We start from the raw sequence: 9,268 nt of genomic DNA on the forward strand, positions 1-9,268 counted from the left end.
ATTTTGAACTCAAGCCACAACTCATCACTTTGGTTCAAAACAATTGCTCTTTTGGTGGAGGACCACTTGAGGACCCACACCAACATTTATCCACTTTCTTGAGGATATGCAACACTGTCAAAACTAATGGAGTGCCCCCTGACAGCTACAAGCTGATGCTATTCCCATTTTCTCTCAGGGACAAGGCCACTCAATGGTTGGAATCATTTCCAAGGGACAGCATCAACAACTGGGATGATTTGGTAACTAAGTTCCTTGCAAAATTTTATCCACCTCAGAGGATTATAAGGTTAAAGGCTGAGGTACAAACATTTACACAAATGGAGGCCGAACCCATCTATGAGGCATGGGAGAGGTACAAGGCTCTGATCAGGAAATGTCCCCCTGCCATGTTTAATGAGTGGGAGAAGCTTCAAAACTTCTATGAAGGCTTAACACTGAAATCCCAGGAAGCTTTGGATCATTCAGCTGGAGGTTCCTTGCAACTCATGAAAACTGCAGAAGAGGCTCAAGAACTCATTGATATGGTGTCCAACAATCAATATTTCTTTGCTCATCAAAGAGGCCGCCAACCATCACAAAGGAGAGGAGTAATGGAGCTAGAAGGAGTGGATTCAATCCTAGCTCAAAACAAATGATGCAGCAGCAAATCCAGCAACAATATTAAGCAAATGGCCAAGAGAATTGATAGTCTTCAAGTTGCAGCAGTCAACACTAGCCAATCATCAACCACATGGGGACAGAGTGAAGAAACTCAAGAAGAACAACAACAAGAGCAAGTACAGTATATGCATAACCAAGGACCAAATGAAGTGTATGGTGATACATACAATCCATCCTGGAAGAACCACCCAAACCTCAGATGGGGAGATAACCATGCCCAAAACCAACAACCATGGCAGAGGAACTCAAACCAACACAACCCAAGAAGCAACCAAAATCACAACCAGCAGCAGACTAACCAAAACCCCTACAGAAAACCTCAAAACAACTACCCCAACATCAACCAATACCAATCTAATAACCAACCCACCAACCAAAATGCCTACCATCCACCACCCACATCTCATAACCCACCTCAAATATCACCTGAAGCCCAAAGAATCACTCACTTGGAGGCCATGATAGACAAAATGCTGAAACACCAGGAAATGGTAGCCAAGAATCAGGAAGCTTCCCTGAAGAGCCTAGAGAGACAGATGGGGCAACTCTCCAAGCAAGTATCTGTTGAGAGACCTTCAAACTCACTGCCCAATGACACAATTCCAAATCCCAAGGAGGAATGCAAGGCAATACAATTAAGGAGTGGGAGAACATTGATAAGCAACAATGACACTACAAGGAAGCAAGCAGAGAATATCAAAGAACCAATGGAGGATGAGAATCAAACAAAGGCAGATGAGGCTAAGAAGCAAGTTGTGATGCCAAACAAAGGCACTGAGAAACTCAAAGAGAAGGATAACCAGCCACATAGCTCAAAGGAAGTAGCTCAGGGACAGCAACAAATAGGAAAAAGCATACACCTCCACTGCCATATCCTCAGAGGTTCAACAAAGAGGCTAAAGACCAGCATTTTCACAAATTCCTTGAGATTTTTAAGAAGCTGGAAATCAATATTCCCTTGGCTGAAGCACTTGAGCAAATGCCTCTATATTCCAAGTTTCTGAAGGATCTTATCAACAAGAAAAGAAGCTGGGATGAGAAAGAAACCATAATGATGACTGAGGAATGCAGGGCCTTGATTCAAAAGGGGCTTCCTCCCAAGCTTGAGGACCCAGGAAGTTTCCTGTTGCCTTGCACCATTGGGGAATTGACCATCACTAAAGCAATGTGCGATCTCGGAGCAAGTATTAACTTAATACCATCTTCCTTGGTAAAAAAGCTGCATATAGAGGAGGTCAAACCAGTACAAATGTCTCTGGAGCTGGTAGACAAGTCGATGGTATACCCCAGGGGTGTAATTGAAAATCTTTTGGTCAAAGTGGACAGTTTTATATACCCTGCTGATTTTGTGGTTCTAGAATCAAACGATGATGATGGTGACTCTGTTATACTGGGAAGGCCATTCTTGGCCACTGCTAGAGCTATCATAGACGTAGAGGAAGGGGAATTAACTCTCAGGATGCATGACCAGAGTGTCACTCTGAAGGTATTACCTGAGGCTCAATTTAGCAAGGAGAAGAAAGACTATATGAAAAAGGACCAGGAAAGTCACAGCAACATTCCAATGCTAAGAATTGTGCAGATTGATGAAGAAGCCCAAGAGGATATTAGAGTACTGGCCACTAAGAAGAGAGGTTCCCAAGGAAAGCCTACAGCCAGAAAAGAAAGATCAACAAAAGGAAAGATGAAGCGCAGGAACAAAGCAAAAAGGGGCTGGAAGAACAGAAAGATTCCAACAGAGGGGCTTTCCAAAGGTGACAAAGTGCAACTAATATATCAACAGCTGGGGGCAAATCAACAAACCGAGGATTACTACACTGTCAGCAACATACTATCATTAGAGCATGCTGAAATTGAACACCAGAAAACAAAGAAGAGGATCACAGTCAGAGGAGACAAATTGAGGCCCTACAAGCACCAACCACCATAAAAGAAAGCCTCAATGTCAAGCTAATGACAATAAAAGAGTGCTCCATGGGAGGCAACCCATGCTTTAAGATTCATGTCATTTTAAATTCAATAAGTTATGATCAATTGAGCATGAATTCTTTTCTCTTTTCATGAACATGTCCATTGACTGCATGCACTATTTTGAAACATATGCTACGTTTGGTGTGTCTTCAAGCACACTAAACCAATATTACAAATAATTCCATTTTGCATGCTTGGAGTATCCTAACAAAGCATATGGCCGAACACTAAGTTTGGTGTCCACATAGCTTCATGAAAAGTAGAAACTCATGCATCAATAATCATACAATTGTTGTTCTTTAAAATCTTATGAATGAAAAAAAAAAAAAAGAAAAGAGAAAAAGAAAGTATGATGAAAACAATTCTTATGAACATTTAATATTTGAATCTCACTAATTGGAGGAAGATACTCATTTTCTTTATATATGACCAAACACTAAGTTTGGTGTCCTCCAAAGAGAGTGTCACGGTTCAAATAAGATAAGAATTGATGGTTCACATAGTATTACTAAAAAGAACACTCTTGCTACAGTTGGATAAGACTAATGTATGTTGTTTTGTTGTGATGACTAGGAGGTCAAAGAATCTTCAATGAAAAAGACAAGACAAAGGAAAGTATAACATAAGGACAAAATCCCATCACATGCTTCAAGAAAAATATCTGCCACTCCTTGAGAATGATCACGGCAAAGGCAAGGGAAGGAGCAAACTTTGTCTTCATTCATCCATACATGCATGCCTTTGATCTCCATAAGTCTAATTGCATCCCAACCCTTCATTGCTCATTTAAAAGCATATCACCTTCAAGCCATGCACATGACCGAATCACTCCTCAACATAACAAGCTTTGTGCAACCTTTCTCTTACTTTAAACTCCAACCACTTAAACTTCTCTTCATAATTTCTTGTCATAGCAAGTCCGGTCCTAATTTCTTTCTCCTCCAAACATACATCAAACTCTCCAACATTCTTCACATTCCCTCTCAACCAACCAAGTGATCATGGCTTCCTCCTCAAGAACCAAACGACGAAAAGGAAAAGATCCAATAGTGGAGGAAGAAACACATGAATATGACCAACGGAGGTTCAAGTCTTGGTTTCATCAAATGCAAATTCAATGGATGAACGAGAAAAGAATCTATCCTGAAATTCCATTCATGTTGCCGGATGATGGATGTCAAGAAATGAAGAACAAAATCCGGAAGAGGAGGTGGGAGGAACTTGCATCACCAGCCACCCGAATCAATGCCAATATCATAAGAGAGTTCTATGCAAATGTCCCAAGGCTTGACATGCGTGTGCCCCCAACGTACAAGAGCTATGTACGGGGGGTGGAAGTAGACTTTAGCCCAGATGCAATCAAGAAAGTCTTTAAACTAAAGTCAGTCCGCTTTGATGAACCGGGATACCAACAAAGATTGAATGAAGATCAAGATTATGAGGAGATTGCGAGAGATATTTGTTTTGAGAACTCAGAATGGGAAGGAGATAACAAGAACAGATACAAGTTCCTGAAGAGATGTAACCTCACTCCGGAAGCAAAAGGATGGTATGAGTTGATGAAAAGATCAATTCTGGGCACAGTAAACACCTCGGAAGTTAACAGGGAGAGAGCCGTGATGCTGCATTGTATCATGGTGGGTGGAGAGATAAGAGTTCATGATATCCTTGCAAGAGACATTCAAAAGCTAGCTGAAAAGAATTCGGCCGGATCTTGGTTGTACTATCCAAGTACCATTTGAAGGTTGTGTGCAAAGGCTAAAGTTCCATTGGAAGAGGAGAATCCAATGTGGTTAAGCCAAGGCATGCCCATAACCATTGAACGAATGATGATGCCCCTTGAAGCACATCAAGGCCGAAGACCACATGGAGGAAGGGAAAGAGAAGAGCCAATGGAAGAAGATGAGCCACACATAGAAGAAGAGCCACAAGAGGAGGAGGAACAGCCACACTTTTTCCCACATGGTAATATGGATATGACTCAAATGCAAGAAGCAATAGGAAGATTGTCTCAACAGTACACGAGAATCCAAGAAAGGCAAGAGGAATACCATTCTCTGTACATGAAGAACCAACAAGCACAAGAAGAAAGAGAGCTAAGAATAATGAGCAAACAAAGTGAATTCGAGTCAAAATTCCTTGTGATGCAAGAAGAACATGCCTTTCAATCTCATGAATCTTTTGGGAAGTTGGAACAAATGCAAGCTGAAAGTTTGAAGGCTTTCAAGGAGTTCACAACACTCCAAGATGCAAGGTATGAAGTGCAAGCCGATTACAATGTCAATAGCCAAATCAAACTGAACTATATTGGAGAACATTTGCACAACATGGATCCGGCATTCCCAACCTTTGATGAATTCTTCAAAATGAGAAGTGAGGTAGAAGTGAACAGGGCTATGAGACTCGAAGATAGAGTGGATGAGGCTATGAATAAGGCTGGCTTTTGGCAAGATCAACAGGTACCAAACAAGGATGGTGGGAACACTAGCAGCCAAGTGTATGAAAGGAGAAAGAAAAGGCATGACAAATGAAAGGTGGACTTGCTCCTTGTTCATCACTACAAAGAAAAAAAAAGCATGCATTCTATCTGTTCTAAGTTGTCTTTGCATTTCTAAGTAGTCTTCTTAATTAAAAGCCCTTGCATTATGTTTGTTTCTTTTAAATAAGTAGGCTAGTTTATGTGTGTGCTTGTGTGTTTATTTTCACTTGACAAGAAGCATGTGTTGTCCCCTGCATCTTTAAATTCAATAAAAGAAAAAGTTTGAATGTGAAGTGAAATGGTCTCTGTTAGATAGAAGTAGAATAAAAGTAAGTGGTGGTATGTGTGTGAGTGTATAATAGCTCACTTTTAGTGAATAAAGAGCTAGGATATCTCCTTATAAGTAAAGAATGGCCTACTGTCTATGAATCTCAATTGAATTAAATTCCTTGATTAGAAAGAAAAACATAAAGGAAGAAAAAAAAAGATAGCCAAAAAGTGGCAGAACAAAAGAAAAACAAAAAGAAACAAAGCTGGACACCAATAGCTTGAACCTTAGAATATATGCCTGTGGTGTCTTTGTATTAGGATCTGCTTGGATTATTAAGCTCTTTGGAGTGCATCAACACTTGGTGACTTGGGTTAACTAACCCGGGATCATCAGCTGAAAGTCCACTATCAAGAGCAACCTAACTACAAGGCATTTAGTAACCCAAAGAGGTGCTGGGCATCAATGTTTTAAGAAGGAATGTGAGCCAAGTGTCTATGGTGAATAATGTGTCAAGTATAAAGAAAAGAAAATGAACTTGCTACACATGACACTCAAATAAAGCTTATGAACAAAGTAATAGCCAAGGATAAAGGAATAATGAGAGGTAATAGCAGTATGTCACTTGAAGCTTGAAGGAGACTTTCTAGGCCTAGGAATCAATAAGAAGTGAGTATTGGCATATCCACACAAAACCCCATGAACTATCAATAATACTCTGCTAGCATGAACATCCTCTTCTATTTCATTCTTTCTTCTCAATAAATCTTTTCTTGCTTGGGGACAAGCAAGCTTTAAGTTTGGTGTTGTGATGACAAGTCATCCTAGCCTATTTTAGCTAGTCTTTTTCTTTTGTTTTCATTAGAATTATGCACTTTCTTGAGCTACAAGCAAGCTAATTGAGTAGATTTTCATGTTTCCCTTGATTGAACCAACCATATATGAATTCATGCCATTTCATGAGGTTTTATGCTATATTTGTTGCATATTATGAAAGAATGAATATCTCATGATTTTGAGCATAGCTTTGATGAGTTTGGTTGATTAATGATAGGAGAAGAAAGCTTGGAGAAAGGTTGAAGTAAGAAGGAATGGCTAGGAGTGAAGAGAGGACAATGGAATAAGTGAAATTGAACCAGAAAGCAAGAAGCTGGACCTAAAGTTAGCATCAAACTTTTGCACAAACTTTTGGTTGAAAAGTTAGCCCCAACGTTAGCCCCCTAACTTGGAGGCTAACGTTAGAGCTTGAAAATTCTCCCCTGGGCACCAAAAGTTTGCGCCAACGTTAGCCCCCTAACTTGGGGCTAACGTTGGCACATGAATTCCTCCCTGGCCATCCAACGTTTGCGCCAACGTTAGCCCCTAACTTGGAAGCTAACGTTGGCACATGAAAATATAAGGGAAAAGAGCAAAAGTTTGCGCCAACGTTAGCCCCCTAACTTGGAGGCTAACGTTGGCACCACAAGCACACTAGACAAGGCCAACGTTAGGGTCAAAGTTAGACCCCTAACGTTGGCACCAACGTTCATACCAGAAAAATGTGTTTGCTGCTATGAAAAGTTGGAGCCAAAGTTAGACTCCTAACTTTGGCTCAAACTTTTGGTCCAACTTTTGCTAACCTCAAACCCGGTTCAATTGGTTCACTTTGGTTCTTCTTCAAACTTCAAGAGCAATCAACCAAGGCCTCTTTCAACCCAATTCCACCAAGAGCAAAGGCCCAACTCAAGGCTTGAAGATCATTTGAAGAAAGTGTATAAATAGGATAGAATTCAAGTTCTTCGGAGAGCTTTCCTTTTGGAATTTTCATAATAGTTTTCGGAGAGTTTTGGATATTGAGTGATCTTTAATTTCTTTGTCTTGGGGAAGGAGAATTCACTTCTCTTCCTCTTCGTTTTATTGTTTTCAATTTCAATTACACTTGTCTTGGATCTTGGGTTGAAGAACTGAAGAAATTCTGTTTCAATCTCATCCTTGGATCTCTCTGTTTATTTACTGCAATTGAATTTCCATTTCTGTTACTTGCTTCTCATCTACTTTCCTTGCAATTTACAATTCCCTTGCAATTGTTCTTGTTGGATCTAGGAAGGCATTGAGATCTAGACTTGGTTTTCTAGTCTCTGGGCCCTGAGATCTGAAATTCCGATTTACATTCTGTTTTTGCTTTTCATGTTCATTTACTTGTTTTGCTTCAGATCCGATTCAACCCAAATCTTCTTCTACTTCTCTGCTTGATGCAATTTACTTTTCCTTGTTTAAATTCTGCAAATCCAATCCCCAATTTTCTTTACAATTCCAGCCGTTTACATTTCTCGCACTTTAAGATTCCGCAATTTACTTTTCTTGCATTCTAAGTTTGTGCTATTTAATTTCTTGTTCTTTAAGATTCAGCATTTTAATTCCCTGTTCTCTTTACTTCCATGCAATTTAATTTCTGCAAATCACAAAACACTCAACCAAATCTTGATTCGCTTGACTAAATCAACCACTAAGCTAAAATTGCTCAATCCTTCAATCCCTGTGGGATCGACCTCACTCCCATGAGTTTTTATTACTTGATACGACCCGGTACACTTGCCGGTTAGATTTGTGTGTGTTTTGGGAGAAATTTATTTTTCCTACAAAATACTCATCAACCTCCTGAGAGTTCTTTCGTCTTGTTCATGAAAATTGGGTATTGTTCTTCTTGTACCTGACATACAAGCAGGGCATGAGAAATGCACAAAACCAGTGGCACTTCAATTTACTGCCAGATTGAAGTGTTAGTTAGTTTAAGCAAAAAATCAAACAGTTAGTGGGTTAATCAAAATTAAAGAAAAAGTGCTTGATCTAGATCACCACCTCACTTTATCATTGTCAATCTAATCAATCCCCGGCAACGGTGCCAAAAACTTGATGAGATATTTTGAGGAAAAATAAATTTCTCCCAAAACACACAAATCTAACCGGCAAGTGTACCGGGTCGTATCAAGTAATAAAAACTCATGGGAGTGAGGTCGATCCCACAGGGATTGAAGGATTGAGCAATTTTAGTTTAGTGGTTAATTTAGTCAAGCGAATCAAGGTTTGGTTGAGTGTTTTGTGATTTGCAGAAATTAAATTGCATGGAATTAAAGAGAATCATGAAATAAATTGCTGAATCTTAAAGAGCAAGAAATTAAATAACAGAAACTTAAATTGCAAGAAATGTAAATTGCGGAATCTTAAAGTGCAAGAAATGTAAACAGCTGGAATTGTAAAGGGAATTGGGGAATGGATTTGCAGAATTTAAACAAGGAAAAGTTGAATTGCATTAAACAGAAGAGGAAAAGGGAATTGGGATTGAAACGGATCTTGAAGCAGTAAAGTAAATGAACATTAAAAGCAAGAAACAGAGATTGTAAAATTGAGATCTCAGGGCCCAGAGACTAGAAAACCAAGTCTAGATCTCAATGCCTTCCTAGATCCAACAAGAACACTTGCAAGGGAATTGTAAATTGCAAAGAAATTAGATGAGAAGCAAGTAACAGAAACGGAAATTCAATTAAGCAGTAAATAAACAGAGAGATCCAAGGATGTGATTGAAACAGAATTTCTTCAATTCTCCAACCCAAGATCCAAGACAATTGCGATTGAAATAGAAAGCAATAAAATGAAGAGGAGGAGAAGTGAATTCTCCTTCCCCAAGACAAAGAAATTAAAGTTCACTCAATATCAAAAGCTCTCCGAAAACTATTATGAAAATTCCAAAAAGAGAGCTCCCTGAAGAACTTGAATTCTATCCTATTTATACACTTTCTTCAAATGATCTTCAAGCCTTGAGTTGGGCCTTTGCTCTTGGTGGAATTGGGTTGAAAGAGGCCTTGGTTGATTGCTCTTGAAGTTTGGAGAAGAACCAAAGTGAACCAATT

The sequence above is a fragment of the Arachis hypogaea genome, chromosome 18, assembly GCF_003086295.3.
Source record: "Arachis hypogaea cultivar Tifrunner chromosome 18, arahy.Tifrunner.gnm2.J5K5, whole genome shotgun sequence".
Taxonomy (NCBI): Eukaryota; Viridiplantae; Streptophyta; class Magnoliopsida; order Fabales; family Fabaceae; genus Arachis; species Arachis hypogaea.